A 17,721-nucleotide genomic window follows, 5' to 3' on the forward strand; every position below is an offset into this window, starting at 1 on the left:
TTAGTCTTGCAGTCTGACGATGATGGTACACAATGACGGAATAGTTCTGTCTGTCTTGGTCTGTCTGTCTGTCTGTCTCTCTCTCTCACACACACACACACACACACACATACATCAGGCCCAACATCGTCCACTGACGCTCTCTACCCACATAAGTCAGTTGAACAGGCCTGAAATATTTGTCATGGAAAGCCACTGGTAACAAGAAGGCATTTGTACCACTTAAATGCACTTTTGGAAAGAGTCTGGGTTTATGCATACTCAAAGTGCTGCTAACCTGGTTTATGTCCCACTTGTCCTTGCCTTCTTCTGAGTGTTCACTGTGGGAGAGACTTTTAACTTGAGAGATCAGACAAAACCGCATCCAGATGAAGAAGAAGGAGAAAGAAGAAAGAAAAGGAAGAGGAGGAGGAGGAGGGAGGGGAGGAGGAGGATAGGGACGAGAAGAGCAAAAAAAGAAGAGAATAAAGAGCAAGAAGAAGAGCAAAAGATAAAAGAAGAAGCTGAAAGAAGAAAGATGAAGAAGAAGAAGATGAAGATGAAGAAGAAGAAGATGAAGGAATGCAAGAAGAAAGAAGATGAAGAAGAAGAAGAAGAGATGAAGAAGAAGATGCTGATAAAGATGAAGAAAGAGGGAAGAAAAAGAAAGAGAAAGAAAAAGAAAACGAATAAGAATAGGAAGGGTATATCAAACGCCTCAGGTGAGAACATTTTCCACAGGTAAAGCATTATCATCTGTGACTGCAGGAAAAATGAAAAAAAAAAAATAATAACGCTATTAGATCAGAAAAATTAAACCCCGTCAATAATAGACTCCTATCTATATACCCTAGGCTGCTTTCCCCAAAGAAAGGGAGGTAGCCGGAGACAGGACGACACACTCCCCATTTACTCATCCATTCAAACACATTCATTCGCATTTTAGCCCCCAAAAGGGGAGAAAAAGGGACAGATCCTCACCGCACCACACCGCACAAGGGTGTTGAATAAAATCGTCTGGTAATAGCCACAAGAAAAAGAAAAGTCAGCCATAGTCCTTTCACCTTAACTTGGACCGGATTTTGTCCTTTTCTAAGCTTTTTTCATGTAGCTTTGAGGCATGACGATACTGTGGTTCTACACCCTTTTCATAGGACTAGGATCGTATTCTATTATTTATTCTTTTTTACAACTCAGTATTTAGGAGAGAGAGAGAGAGAGAGAGAGAGAGAGAGAGAGAGAGAGAGAGAGAGAGAGAGAGAGAGTTTAAGCCAATATATTTTAAAAGAAATATAATTCCAATAACTCCGACTCCATTTGTTGACATCTAGGCTACCTCCACTGACGTTTGTAGCCAGAAGTCGATTTGAAATCAAGATGAAGTCAAGATGAAGTCAAGATAAATATAAAGTCAAGATGAAGTCAAGATAAATATAAAGTCAAGATAAAATCAAAAAGTCAAAATAAAGTCTCGATAAAATAAAGATTGTCAATATAGTCAAAATAAAATTAAAATAACGTCAAGATAAAGTCAAGAAGTCAAGATGATATCAAAATGAAGTCAAGATAAAGTCAAGATAGTCGAGATGAAGTAAGATGAAGTCAAGATGAAGTAAAGATAAAGCAAAGATGAAGTCAAGATAAAGAAACGTGAAATCAAACATCTTGATATTAGGGAGAGAGAACAAGGAAATGGACTGATAAGAGAATGATAAAGGACGAAAAAGGAAGGAAAAGTGAACGAAATGGAAAAGGAAATGACGAAGAATTAAGAGACAATTATATATATATATATATATATATATATATATATATATATATATATATATATATAAAAGGAGCTAAGAGGAAAAATAGTAGTGAATAAAAACAAGGGGAAATGACGAAGAATTAAGAGATAAGATAATAAAAAGTGAAATGGCATAAGAGGAGGGAAAAGTGAACAAAAAGGAAGGGAACAGGACGAAGATAAGAGGAAATACGAGGCAGGATGACGAAAAAGAGAGGTACAGCTCCGGACAGATGAAACGGCTACACCCCATCCACCAGCGACTTGGTTTGGGTCTCAGTGGTTCTGGTAACAGTTGCAGGTGGAGGGAGGGGGGATGTGGGAGGGTGAGGAGGGGAGAAATGTGGGCGGAGTATATATAGGGGGTAGTGTGGGAGGGTGAAGAAGCAGCACAGTCAACTATTGGCTGGTGGGAGGGGGGAGGTGCTGAATGCGCTGGCAGTAGCGGAGATCATGGATTGAGTCTGCTGGAGGGTCAAGACAGGTGAGTGTGATGGCTAGATGAAAAAGAAATTAAACCTAAAAAAAATGAATTATTATAATATCTGCTGCATATATTGCATGTTTTATCTACTAAATAAAAATCACTATCTCATTATTCACCACCGTATTTGGGTGATCCTACTCATTATTTACTATCCTTTGGATATTAGGCAATAAATAAAGATATTGGACAGTTCTTCGGACCCGAACCAATTTTTCTTCATAACTTTTTTCTTCAGCTATTTCCGTATTCCTATTATCCTCCCTCGTGCTTGAAGTCCCCCTTTTTATCACTTTCTCCTACGCCTCTATTTTTTTTTATGCATAAGGCACGTTTAACTTTCTCTTTAAATATACCATATTTGTCAACAAATAGTCCTTTTCATTAATCTATTTAACATTGCCTGTTTTCTTTCAATATGCATTTGTCTAATAATGGGATTGCTTTGGCACCCTAACGGCGCCGCTATTTGACGTTTTGAATAAACGCTTTGGTCTAAATTTACGCGCATATATTGCTAAGTCTTTCTCGTTGTTGTTCATTAGGTGGTGTATTAGTCATTATGGCGTTATTCTCACCTCTGGTACTCCATGTCTGAGTTTCAGGAAGTGGGTGAAGAGGTGGCCAGTTACGAGGATACTATCTGATAAATTTGAGCTCTATGCATCTTCCTCCACTTACTATGCCACGAAATCCGGTTCCCTCATAAGAAACACCAAGGTCACTTCTGCTTCCTGGCATACAGTCTAGAGTATTCATCGAACTTCAATTTACGAAGAAGAAACACTTCTGATACAGTCTGTGGTATAAATTAGTTCGCTTTACAAATACCACTCTTCCGTCACAGCAAGATTTACTCTATCAGGACAGATTATCATTACTATATCATACTTATAACGTAATATAGACGATAAGGATATCTCTCTACCCATTTATCAATTTATATCAGTTATATCATCTACCGAAATGTTCCGAGACGCAATAACGGCGACATGCAGATCTATAAAAAAATTATTGTCAATAAACGGGGTCTCAGAATTATTACTGTCCATTAGAATTTACTTCAGGTAGAGAAAATTTTCCTTTCATCTCGTTCCCTTGCGACAATTATCACCGTCGTCATCCCTGTTATTCCCTTAAGCGCTACGACATGGCATCCATCCATATATATATATATATATATATATATATATATATATATATATATATATATATATATATATATATATATATGATCAGTGTATTTAATTTTTTTTCAGGTAGCACGGAGGCAGTTTGAGCTTTGTTGTATAATAAATGATAATTTGGTTGTATATATTGTTTTTATTATCTTTGCCTATCATTGCCATGATGAGAACATAATTCTGAAGTTGAGCATAAAGCACTGTTTTCAATAGCCTATGGAGAGATTCATGAGAATCACGATGACTACCAGTACTGTCCTTGTGGTCCTTAATGTGTTATACATGGCGTTCTGCACAGTAATGCTGGACGTAAGGAGGTAATGCATGAAACCTACAGTCCTGTTTTATGAAGGCGAAATGCTGTGGCTGTGATAATCACGTCAAGAATGCGTATCTGCCAACACTTTCATTCTAAATAACTAATATCGTAACCTTCGCCATAAATTTCCAGTTATTCTTTTCCCGATGGCAGTTTTTTCCACTTTCATATAGTAGGACTGTAGGTGATAAGGGAGAAATTCCTATGGCACTAAAAGTTTGTAAGAAGGAATGAGGTTAAAAATATGAGAAAGAATAGATAAACAGTACTACAAAAGGAAAGGAGGGAACGGGTAGCGAGAGAAGGAGAAAGCAGGGGGGAGGATGTGTGAGGTTGCCAGCCTACTTGGAGAGAGACTGCAATATATGCGAAAATTTAGGACCAAATTTATTCACAACGTCAAATAGCGGCGCCAATTAAGGTGTAACACCCATTATTAGACAAATGCATATTGAAAGAAAACAGGTAATTAAATAGATTAATGAAAGGAATATTTGTTGACAAATATGGTTATTAAAAAGAGAAAGTTAAACTGCCTTATGCATAAAAAAAATGTAGGGCGTAGGAGAAATTGATAAAAAGGGGGACTTCAAGCACGAGGGATAATAGGAATACGGAAATAGCTGAAGAAAAAAGTTATGAAAAAATTGGTTTCGGGTCCGAAAGACCGTCCAATATCTTTATTGCCTAATATCCAAAGGATAATAATAATGAGTAGGATACCCAAATACGGTGGTGAATAATAGACAGTGTTTTTATTTAGTAGATAAAATGCAATATATGCAGCAGATATTATAATAATTCATTTTTTGTAATTTCTTTTCATCTAATCACACTCACCTGTCTTACCCTCCAGCAGACTCTCGTCTCCGCTACCCAGCCATTCGCCTCCCCCTCCCACCAGCCAGACTGTGCTGCTTCTTCACCCTCCCACACTACCCCCTATATAACTCCGCCCACATTTCTCCCCTCCTCACCCTCCCACATCCCCCCTCCCTCCACCTGCAACTGTTACCAGAACCACTGAGACCCAAACCAAGTCGCTGGTGGATGGGGTGTAGCCGTTTCATCTGTCCGGAGCTGTACTAAAAAAAAATGAAAAGAGGAAAGACAAGACGAAGAATTGTGAAAAGGATTGAAGAAGTATCCCTGAGCGAAGATATGTGGTGCTGAAAAAGCTGTGTGTGTGTGTGTGTGTGTGTGTGTGTGTGTGAGAGAGAGAGAGAGAGAGAGAGAGAGGGAACAAAACCAGAAGGAAAAAATCCAAATCATATAGAACACAAAACGGAGAAGAAAAAAAAAAAAGGTTGCAAAAACTGAATGATAAAATAAAATAAAAAAGTGTCAGAGAAATGGCATTTCAGACAGTTTGCTGCGTCAGGTTACGTTACATTAGGCTTGGGCTAGATTAGGTTAGGTTAGGTTAGGTTAGGTTAGGTTAGGATAGGATAGGTCTGGTTATGTTATGTTAGGTAGGTTAGGTTAGGTTTGATTAGGTTAGTCTAGGATAGGTTAGGTTAGGTTAGGTAAGTTAGATTAGGTTACATTAGGCTATGTTTCGTTATACAAAGGAACGTTGGGAAAGATTGGCTGAGAGACGTTAGGAGTGGTTAGGTTAGATCGAGGAAGGTTAGGTAAAGGCAAGTTAATTAAAAAATGATGGGAAACATTAGACTACTTGAATGGAGAGCTTGAAAAACGGGGCATCATGATGACGAAAATGTTTCCCAGAAATATAAAAAGATATATTAGGAGATAAAATGGAATATATATATATATATATATATATATATATATATATATATATATATATATATATATATATATATGGAGCCTCTGTGGTACAGTGGTAAAGTGTGTTTTCGTACACTGAAGAACGAGGTCTCGCGCCCCGCCAGGGTAATAAACTTTGGGAGCGTTCTTCAGGCCACGTACTGCATTGGCGGACACAAGGGGTGCTGTGGTTGAACCAGTGTCGCATACTGTAAAGTATACTTGCACCCAGTCGGCTTGCGAGGGTCGATTACACTTGGTTCACAGACTACACACACATCCAAAGCCACTCCAACACTATAATTACACTTACAAGCACTTCTCACCCTACATAGAATCACTACTAGACAAAGCCACTTGGTAGAGATACGTTGGCTGTATCGTCCCTATTTCGGTCGGGATAGGCCTGTCCTGCGGTGGACACTCAAATGGTTGTGATGAGATTTTATATATATATATATATATATATATATATATATATATATATATATATATATATATATATATATATATATATATATATATATATATAGTAATAGGTGGGGACGCTCACCATCCACTCACTCGATGTAGTGCTGCTCTCGGATGTCTGCCGTTTCCTCTCCTCTAACCTTCTTTCCGTCCATCCTCTTCTGTCTTTCTTTCCTTCATTCTTTCCTTGTCCTTCTGCCTACGTGTGACTTTACACTCCCTCTTCTGTCTTTCCTTCATTCTTTCCTATTTCTTCTGCCTGTGGCTGACTACACTGAGTGACAAACCAAACGGTTCCCTGTACAGTCATAAGAAAAAGTATCGTTACCCCCAGGACTGCTCGATGCTAAACGAACGTTAGCTGGGCTATGTGGGCGGGTCCTTGCTGTTCGACTCTCCCCTATCTAGTGTTGCCATATCACAGTCCCATTACAAGAGTTGGAATAATGAGCAAGAATGAGCCATATGGCGGGGAAATATATAGGACGTGTTAGTGTTACCCTGAGCGCCCCACCGGGGATTAATAATGAAACTCGGCAGGTTTATTATTTTCCTACTGTTCAACACATTATCTATAGAATACAACAAATAAATTATATTTAATGGTATTAAATCTATAGGCATCGACTGTGTGTGTGTGTGTGTGTGTGTGTGTGTGTGTGTGTGTGTGTGTGTGTGTGTGTTTAATGATAGTCTAGCAGGGGTGCACGAGTTCATTTGTTTGCTTTAGATGGGTGGTTAAATGTTTCAGATGGATACTTCAGACGTCTAGAGCAGGGGTTCTTAACCTGGGGTCCATGGACCCCCAAGGGATCCATGGATGGGATACAGGGGGTCCGTGAAGGTCAGAATAATTGACAACAATTTAGCGAGACTGCGTGATGCCGTTTGGCATCATTAAAAAAAAAAAAAAAAAAACGAAGTCTTGAAGCATTCTGGTGTTCGTTGACACAAGCCTACCCTCGTCTGGCAAAGCGAGCTATGGGTGCTCTGATTCCGTTTGCAGCTACATACCTTTGTGAGTCAGGGATTTCAGAGCTTGTTTCTATCAAAATAAAAAGTCGAAATCAACTGGATGTCAACGATGACATGCGTGTTGCCTTGTCAAAGACCACTCCACAATTTCATCTTATTCAAGGTAAATAGCAACAACCCTCTCACTGAAATGAACTTTTGAGCAGACTTAAAGTTTTGCTTTGTTTAATTTGCTCAAGTTTGATGTATTTCATTTTTTCGAGTAGCCATTAGTTTTTGCATGAAAAAAAGAGAAACGTAATTCTTTGTAAAGACTGTTTTATGTTTTGTGATACACTGCGTGAGGTAGTTTTCAATAAAATAACGTAAATTCATTGCATGCAAAATGCTGCGTTTGTGCTAAAGTGCATTTTTGTAGGGAAGGGGTTCATAGCGTTCACCAGATTCTCGAAGGGGTCCGTGACTCAAAAAAAGTTAAGAACCACTGGTCTAGAGGCTGTTTTCGAAGCAGGGGGTGGGTATACAAAATGTTAAAGCAGTGAGACTGAACACGTATTATTATTTTCCTTCTATTCAACATTTATTATATGTAGAAAGCAATGCATATCATTATTATACTGAAATTTACTAAGTTAGCCTGTATGGGCTGAAGTACTATCATACGTCTGGCATAGGTGCACATACTCATTGCCCGTCTGCATGTGTGTTGCCGACTTCAGACCATTCGGTTATATTTTTATTTAATGAATTCGGTGCCGGATAATAAAACGTATTGTCTCTATGCACAGAGGCCAAACGATCTAATTACCTGTTATTACCTCTAGCAGAAATTCTAATATCTGTGTCTCAAATAACAGACATGGACGGGTTTGAGGTACAAACTTTCCTGTCCCGTCATTCCACAACACTTCGTCGTTGTGTCATAGTGCACAGCTTGGAAGAGTAACGATAGTTTTTCTTATGACTGTAAGCCAGGAAACCATTTATTACGCTGGGTGGTAGCCGTATAACCAAATTTTGGCGCCTGATGGTTAGTGGGTAATTACGGCAATCCAGTCGGATTGAGGCGGTGAAGGTTTGTATACAAGGGGTGTTTGGGGTTTATTGCTCATATAATGCCACTCATGGATGAGTGAGGTTGGTCACTCTCATTTTAAATGTCAGGACCAACTTGTCTAGCCCCGGGATCCTACGCTATTCATGGGGCAACGTAGGATTGGATGATGGATGGATGATATATATATATATATATATATATATATATATATATATATATATATATATATATATAAGTAACAGACATATACCGATATTTAAGAGATGTATCGTCAACTGATACAGTATACTAAATTCCTCTCAGTAAAAATCGGACGTGAATTATAATTAGCATATGCCTGTGACTGGGATAAAAGACATTGCCAGTTAATAAAGACTGCACTTCATGAGAGTGAGGTGAAAAAAGGAAATGAAATTGCTGTGTGTAACGAGAGAGAGAGAGAGAGAGAGAGAGAGAGAGAGAGAGAGAGAGAGAGAGAGAGAGAGAGAGAGATCCAGTCAATGTCCTTATTTTAACATGTAACAAAATCCTTGAAACCTAAAATAAAAAAAAATAATTCTGAGAGAATTGGAAATACTTTGTTAGGAGTCTGATAGAGATAAAATAGATAAAAAGATTCTTGAATGAGGGAATAGAGGAAAGTAGAGGATATAATCAGTACAGTCCAAAAACATAAATGGATGAAGGCAGGTCACGTCCTTCGTAGAACACATAACAGATGGACAACCAGGGTAACTGAGTGGCAGCCCAGAGATGGAGGGAGAGGAAGAGACGGACAGAGAACAAAAGGGAGAGTTGAAGTGACAGGAAGAGGCAGAGAGATAAAAAGATGAAGAGATGTAATGCGAGGAAGAGGCAGACAGAGGACAGAGAAAAAGATGAAGAGATGGAGTCAGTGGAAGATGCAGTCAGAGAACAAGATGGAGAGATGGAGTGAGAGGAAGAGGCAGACAGAAGACGAGATGGTGACAGGAAATTAGGATATTTGCTGGGAATGGATGGAACAGGATTACACCCAATGGGTCAGAATGGAGAACGATGGGAGGGACCCTCTTGCAATAAACGGTTTCAATAAGTTGATGATGATAGTGATGATGATTCTTATTCTTATTCTTATTACTATTATTATTATATATTATTATTATCACTATTATTATTATTATTATTATTATTATTATTATTATTTTTATTATTTTTATTATTATTATTACTACTACTACTACTATTATTATTATCATAATTAATATCAATATAACATCTTCATATATTAAGGTATGTAACAATGCCGACGGAACAAAAATATGAATCTCACACAAGACAACATTACACAGTAACAGGCAAAATAATTCGCCAAGGAAGAGATGTCACGGCGTCTCCACACCTGAGCACTCTTTGGATATGCTAACACTGGTTCTTGTATAATCGTCATGCCTTTTTCTCGCTTCTTAGAGCAAAAATGACCAACATAAAAGAAGACGAGATCATTTGGAGGAGACCATGTATGAAAGTCCAATGTCATTTCCATTTAAAGGAGAGGTGTGTTTGTATCGGCACACACACACACACACACACACACACACACACACACACACACACACACACACACACACACACACACACACACACACACACACACACACACATACTGCATAGCTGTGGACGTAGTACTCAAACCCATTCTTATGTTATCCCAAGTCCTACCTACTTAGGGGGATGTATGCAGTCCCTCTCTCTCTCTCTCTCTCTCTCTCTCTCTCTCTCTCTCTCTCTCTCTCTCTCTCTCTCTCTCTTCTGCTTTACTCGCCGGTAGCTTTAGCCAGATAAATGCCTCTCTCTATTACATGCTCTCTAATACGATCTTCCTTTATTATGGCAGTTACAGAGAGAGAGAGAGAGAGAGAGAGAGAGAGAGATTAAAATAAGAAAAAATAAAATACAAAAGACAACCCTGAAGATAGGCTAAAGTAAATGGATAAAGAAAATTGGATCCGGGATAGCAGGCATAACTAAACCAAACTATCAGCCTCTTCGGACATTTAGGTACGATTTTCTGCTAAACTGGGTAGGAGCTCCGTTCTCTCTGTCTTTGTCTTTCTCTCTACATCTTTGTCTTCCTCTTCAATTTGCATACTTTTTGCTTCATCCTTATCCCCTTTTTACACCTTCATGTTACTCATTTCTCCTTCTTCTTCTCCTTCTCTCTCTCTCTCTCTCTCTCTCTCTCTCTCTCTACCTAATTATCTCTCATCTATCTTCTCACGACAGCAAAGCTTAAATAACAATTACTGAGTTGCGGACCCAAAATTATTATATCCTACCTCACTTCCCAACGACATTTCCAAAAGCAGGGAGTTAGGTGGGTTAGGTTAGGTTAGGTTAGGTTAGGGTAGGGTAGGTTAGGTTAGGTTAGGGTAGGGTAGGTTAGGCTATGTTACGTTATACAAAAGAAGGTTGGGAAAGACTGGTGGAGAGACGTTAGGTGAGGTTAGGTTAGGCCAAAAGGAAGATTAGGTAAAGGTAAGTTAATTAAAAATGATGGGCAAGGTTAGAGTACTTGAAGGGAAAGCTTGAAAAACGGGATATGATGATGACGAAAATGTTTACCAGAAATAAAAATAGATATATTAGGAGATAAAAAAGTAAAAGATTTATAAATTTAACAAATATATACAGGTTTTCAAGAGATATGGGGTCAACTGACGTATACCGGTTTTCAAGAGATATGGGGTCAACTGATGTATACCGGTTTTCAAGAGATATGGGGTCAACTGATGTAAACAGGTTTTCAAGAGATATGGGGTCAACTGACGTATACCGGTTTTCAAGAGATTTGGGGCCAACTGATGTATACAGGTTTTCAAGAGATATGGGGTCAACTGATGTATACAGGTTTTCAAGAGATATGGGGTCAACTGATATATACGGTACCGGTGTTTAAGAGATATGTCAACTGATATACTGAATTCCTCTCATTAAAAATCGGACGTGAACCAATTTAGTTAATGAAGGCTGCAGTTCATGAGGGAGTGGGGTGAAAGAGGAAATGAAATTGCATGTGTGTAATGAGAGAGAGAGAGAGAGAGAGAGAGAGAGAGAGAGAGAGAGAGACGGGTATCCAGTCAATGTCTTTATTTTAATATGTAAACTGGATTCTGAGTTTAACAAAATCCTTGAAAAGTAAATTAAAAAAACAATTCTCAAAGGAAAATGGGAAATATTATGTCAGGAGTGTGATAGAGAGAGAGAGAGAAAAAAAAAAAAAAGATTCTTGAATGAGGGAATACAGGAAAGAAAAGGACATCATCAGGACAGTCCAGAAGCATAAATGGATGTGGGCAGGTCACGTCCTTCGTAGAACAGATAACAGATGGACATCCAGGGTAACTGAGTGGCAGCCCAGAGATGGAGTGAGAGGAAGAGGCAGACAGAGAACAAGATGGAGAGATGGAGTGAGAGGAAGAGGCAGACAGAGAACAAGATGAAGAGATGGATTGAGAGGAAGAGTCAGACAGAGGACAAGATGAAGAGATGGAGTGAGAGGAAGAGTCAGACAGAGGACAAGATGAAGAGATGGATTGAGAGGAATAGTCAGACAGAGGACAAGATGAAGAGATGGAGTGAGAGGAAGAGGCAGACAGAACATGAATGAGAGATGGCATAAGGGGAAGCGACAGAGAACAAGATGGAGAGATGGAGTGAGAAAAAGAGGCAGACAGAGAATAAGATGGGGAAATGGTGATGGAGTGAGAGGAAGAGGCAGACAGAGAACAAGATGGGGAGATGGAGTGAGAGAAAGAGGCAGACAGAGAATAAGATGGGGAAATGGTGATGGAGTGAGAGAAAGAGGCAGACAAAGAACAAGATGGGGAGATGGAGTGAGAGAAAGAGGCAGACAGAAGACAAGACGAGATGGTGTGAGGAAATTCGGATATTTGCTGGGAATGGATGGAACAGGCTAACATGCAATAGGTAAGAATGGAGAACGATAGGGGGGCCCCTCTTGTAGTAAACGGTTTCAGGATGATGATGATGATGATTATGATGATGGTTATCATTATTATTATCAGTATAACATCTCCATATCGGAAGGTGTGTAACAATGCGACAAAACAAAATTACGAATATCACACAAGACAACATTACACAGTGACAGGCAAAACAATTCGCCAAGGAAGAGATGTCACGGGGTCTTCACACCAACACGACTTCGACACACTCTTTGGGAATGCTAACACCGGTCCGTATATATTCGTAATGCCCTTATTTTTTTTTTTTTTTTTTTCGCTTCTTGTAGCAAAATGGCCAACATCGAAAGGAAGACGAGATCATTTGGAGGAGATCATGTATGAAAGTCCAATGTCATTTCCATTTAAAGGGGAGGTGTGTTTGTATTGGCACACACACACACACACACACACACACACACACACACACACACACACACACACACACACACACACACACACACACACACACACACACACACACACACACACACACACACACGCACGCACACACACACACAACGAAAATATCTTTAGGTAGTCATTAAAACCACAAAAATACCTTTGATGAGGAAATAAAGCTACAAAAATATCTTCAGTGAGTCAATAAATCCATGAAAATGTCTTTAGTCAATAAACACCACGCTAATGACTTCAGTGAGTCAATAAAGCCACGAAAATAACTTCAGTGAGCCAATAAAACAGGAAAAATAACTTCAGTGAGCCAGTAAAACAGGAAAAATAACTTCAGTGAGCCAATAAAACAGGAAAAATAACTTCAGTGAGCAAATAAAACAGGAAAAATAACCATTGAGCCAATAAAACAGGAAAAATAACTTCAGTGAGCCAATAAAACAGGAAAAATAACCATTGAGCCAATAAAACAGGAAAAATAACTTCAGTGAGCCAATTAAACAGGAAAAATAACTTCAGTGAGCCAATAAAACAGGAAAAGTAACTTCAGTGAGCCAATAAAACAGGAATAATAACTTCAGTGGGTCAGTAAAGGCATGAAAATAATTTCATTGAGCCAATAAAACTATGAAAATATCCTGTTAGTCAATAAAAACACAAAAATAACGAGTCAGTAAAACGGCGAAAACAACTTTAGTCAATAAGAACCACGATAATAGCTTCAGTGATTAATAAAACTACGAGAACAACTTCAGTGAGTCAATAAAGCCACGAAAATAACTTCAGAGAGTAATAAAGACAGTGAGATAATGAGCCAGGAAAAAAGTTAGTCAATAAAGCCAGTGAAATAAGCCACAAAGTTACGTCACTGTCAATAATGCCAGTTAAAGCAGTAAAGCCTCCGTAAATAAAGTCAGTACTAGACTTAGTGTGGCTTTACAGAGGGTGAGTGAGTGGTTCCGTAGAGAGTGATGTAATATAGTAATAAATTAATAAAGCAATAATTTAGTAAAGTGCCAAGATAAAGTCAGTGAGATAAAGTCACAATGAAGCCAGTCAAAGAGCATAAAGCCATCATGGATGACGCATGTGTGAGGCTTGGCAGTGCGTGGCTCTGCAGTGAGTGGGAAAATGTTAAAGCCAGTTAGAGAAAGCCACCTACACAATAAAGCCAAGAAAAGGACATTAAGGCAGTGGGATAGATAGTAAAGCCAGTGAAATACAACGATCTATCAAAGCCACCGTCAAAAGAACCAGCAGGGGTGGCTGTACAGGGATGGTTAGTTGGTTGGTGAAATAATGCGAGACTAAAAGAGACAGGAAGGGACCAACAAAGCCACCAAAAGCAATGCCACTAGAAATAAAGCAATAGCATAAAGCCAGTAAGATAGAGAAAAGCCAGTGAGATAAAGTGAGATAAAGCCACTGGTCAATTACCCAATGTGAGAAATCTGTCGAGACAATGTTTAAAGTAAAGTGAGAGAGTAAAGCCAGTGATATATACACTTGATGTAAAATTGAACCAGTCAGTAAAGCCAGAATAAAGCCACAACAAAGCCTGTGAGAGGCGGCTTTACAAGGAAGGATTTGGGCTGGGTTGGGTTGAGTGGGTTGGCATAACGATGAGATTAAATTCCTTGCTCTAAGCCACCGTAAAGCCATAATAAAGCCATAATTAGGCCAGTGATAGGCGGTTTTATAAGCAGAAGTGAATAAGGACTTTCCTCCACTGTGTAACTGATCAAAAAGCCAGAATAGTCGGAGTAAAGCCAGAATAAAGCCACATCAAAGCCAGTGAGAGGCGGCTTTACAAGGAGGGTTGGGTTGGGTTGGGTTGGCTTGGATTGGGTGGGTTGGCGTAATAAGACTGGCGGCGATTTTCCTCCCCAATAAATCCAGAATAAAGCCAGTGTGAGGTGGCTTTACAAATAGCTGTGTTGGATGGGTTGGCGAAATATTAAATTCCTCACTCTAAGCCACAGTAAAGCCAGAAGAAAGCCAATGAGAGGTGGCTTTACTAGGTTGGGTTGGCGTAATGTATCAGTGACGTTTTTCCTTCCCAGTAAAGCCAGAATAAAGCTTGATAAAGCCAGTAAGAGGTGGCTTTACAAGTGGTGGTTACCAAGGGTTTTCTTCCACCGTGTAAATGACGACAATAAACCCAAAATAAAGCGAGAAAAATCATAGTAAAGCCAAGTATAGCCACAACAAAGCCAGTGAGAGGTGGCTTACTGGGGTGGGTTGGGTGGGTTGGTATAATAATATCAGCCACTTTTTTCCTCCTCAGTAGAGTCACAACAAAGCCACAGTAAAGCCAGAATAATGGAAGACTAAAACCAAATAAAGCCACAATACAGCCAGTGGGTTGGGTTGGGTGGGTTGGCATAATAATAATATCAGCCACGTTTTTCCTCGGCCGTGTAAATGACCAGAAAATGAAATCCACCCAGGATGCTGTTTACCTTAATTGACCACACTGTTGTTGTTGTTGTTGTTGTTGTTGTGGTGGTGGTGGTGGTGGTGGTGGTGGCGGTGGTGATGGTTGTTGTTGTTGTTGTTGTGGTGGTGGTGGTGATGGTTGTTGTTGTTGTTGTTGTGGTGGTGGTGATGGTTGTTGTTGTTGTTGTTGTGGTGGTGGTGGTGGTGGTGGTTGTTGTGGTGGTGGTGGTGATGGTGGTTGTGGTGGTGGTGGTGATGGTGGTTGTGGTAGTGATGGTCGTTTTGGTAGTGATGGTGGTTGTGGTGGTGGTGGTTGTGGTGGTGGTGGTTGTGGTGGTGATGGTTGTTGTTGTTGTTGTTGTTGTTGTTGTGGTGGTGGTGGTGGTGGTGATGGTTGTTGTTGTTGTTGTTGTTGTTGTGGTGGTGGTGATGGTTGTTGTTGTTGTTGTTGTTGTTGTTGTTGTTGTTGTTGTGGTGGTGGTGGTGGTGGTGGTGGTGGTTGTGGTGGTGGTGGTGATGGTGGTTGTGGTGGTGGTGGTGATGGTGGTTGTGGTAGTGATGGTCGTTGTGGTAGTGATGGTGGTTGTGGTGGTGGTGGTGGTGATGGTGCTGTTGTTGTGGTGGTGGTGGTGGTGTTGGTGGGTGTGGTGGTGGTGGTGGTGGGTGTGGTGGTGGGGGTGCTATTGTTGCTGTCTCTATCACAAATTTAATAAGCACCACCATCAACATCATCATCGCCTCTATCTCACATGTTATGATAATCATCATCATCATAATCTCATATCTAACAAACATCATCATCTTCATCATCATCATCGTCATCAACAATAACCCTACCAATACAAAGTAGGCTAATCATAGCCATTATCATCACACACACACACACACACACACACACACATGCATCCTTTTGATCTCTACATTAATTCACGCACCAATATAACAAAATAACTCCCAATTCTGTGCATTTGTAGTACTAAAGTTTTTTTTTTCTTTATTTTATTTACCATCGTTAATGGAGGAGCTGTCTATTTTGGTTTGGAAATGCAATGGAAGTTCTGATTATTATTTATTATTATTATTATTATTATTATTATTATTATTGTTATTATTATCATTATTATTATTATTATTATTATTATTATTATTATTATTATTATTATTACTATATTATTATTATTATTATTAATATTATTATTATTATTACTATATTATTATTATTATTATTTTTATTATTATTATTATTATTATTATTATTATTATTATTATTATTATTCATCCAATCCTATGTTGCCCCGTAAGCAGCGTAGGAGCCCGGGGGTAGGCAAGTTTGTCCTGACATTTATGATGAGACTGACCAACCTCACTCATCCCTGAGTGGCATTGCGTGAGCAATAAACCCCAATCACCGCTTGGATATAAACCTTCAGCGGCTCAATCCGATTGGAGTGCCGTAATTACCCAATAAACCACCAGGCGCCAAAATTTGGTCATATGGTTACCACCCAGCGTAGTAAATGGTTTCCTGGTGCACAGGAAACCATTTGGCTTGTCACTCAGTGTAGAGTCACCCACAGGTAGAAGGAAGAGGAAAGAATGAAGGAAAGAAAGACAGAAGAGGGAGTGCAAAGTCACTCGTAGGCAGAAGGACAAGGAAAGAATGAAGGAAAGACAGAAGAGCATGAAAGGAAAGAAGGATGGAGGAGAGGAAAGGGCAGACACCCGAGAGCAGCACTACATCGAGTAAGTGGATGGCGAGCGCCCCCACCTGCCACAATTAGTTGTAGTAGTAGTAGAAGTAGAAGTAGTAGTAGAAGTAGAAGTAGCAGTAGTAGTAGCAGTAGTAGTAGTAGTAGTACTGGTGTTGTTGTTACTATTGCTGCTGCTATTATTATTATTATTATTATTATTATTATTATTATTATCATCATTATCATTATTATTATTATTATTATTATTATTATTATTATTATTATTATTATTAATAATATCATCATCACTGGTGAGAGAGTTTAAGTGCCTGGGTCCAGTGATAGAAAAGAGAGGTAAATGTGCAAAGACAGGTGGAGAGTAGAGTGGCACAGGGAAGGAAAGTGGATGGTGCTATGAAGGGCGTGATAAAAAGCAGTGGTCTGATGTGAGAGACCTGCAGGAAGGACGTTCAGTTTCGACTCTAACATATGGGTGTGGGACTATGGTATGGCATAAAAAGTCAAGAGTAAGTACAGTGCAGGTGGCATTGGAGAGGAATGTGGAGCATGTGGGGAGTGGTTAGGAGGACTAATGTGATTCATGAAATCTGTGGAAGATGAAGGTAAGGAAGACTGTGAGCACCAGAGCTGAAGAAAGTGTGCTTAGATGGTATGGGCAGGTGGAAAGAACAGGTGTGAATAGAGTGGTGGAAAGGGTATATTTGAGTGTGCTTAAATGATATGGGCAGGTGGAAAGAACAGGTGTGAATAGGGTAGTGGAAAGGGTATATTTGAGTGTGCTTAGATGGTATGGGCAGGTGGAAAGAACAGGTGTGAATAGGGTAGTGGAAAGGGTATATATGAGTGTGCTTAGATGGTATGGGCTGGTGGAAAGAACAGGTGTGAATAGGGTAGTGGAAAGGGTATATTTGAGCGAATCTGAAGATGGGAAACGTGGTAGGTCTAGAAAAAGGTGGATGGATATGGTAACTGAATATCTGAGCAAGAGAGATATAGGAGATAACGAGAACAGGGAACTGACAATCGATCGAGCTGGCTCGATGAATTTTGTGCAAAGGAGTGTATGATCAGGATTTGCCATCATATTTTAACCTGAGAGTCATCGGGTTGACTTTATCAGA

This window comes from Coenobita brevimanus, chromosome 116, assembly GCF_032717465.1.
Source record: "Coenobita brevimanus isolate Jiangsu-jjx chromosome 116, ASM3271746v2, whole genome shotgun sequence".
In the NCBI taxonomy this organism is placed as follows: Eukaryota; Metazoa; Arthropoda; class Malacostraca; order Decapoda; family Coenobitidae; genus Coenobita; species Coenobita brevimanus.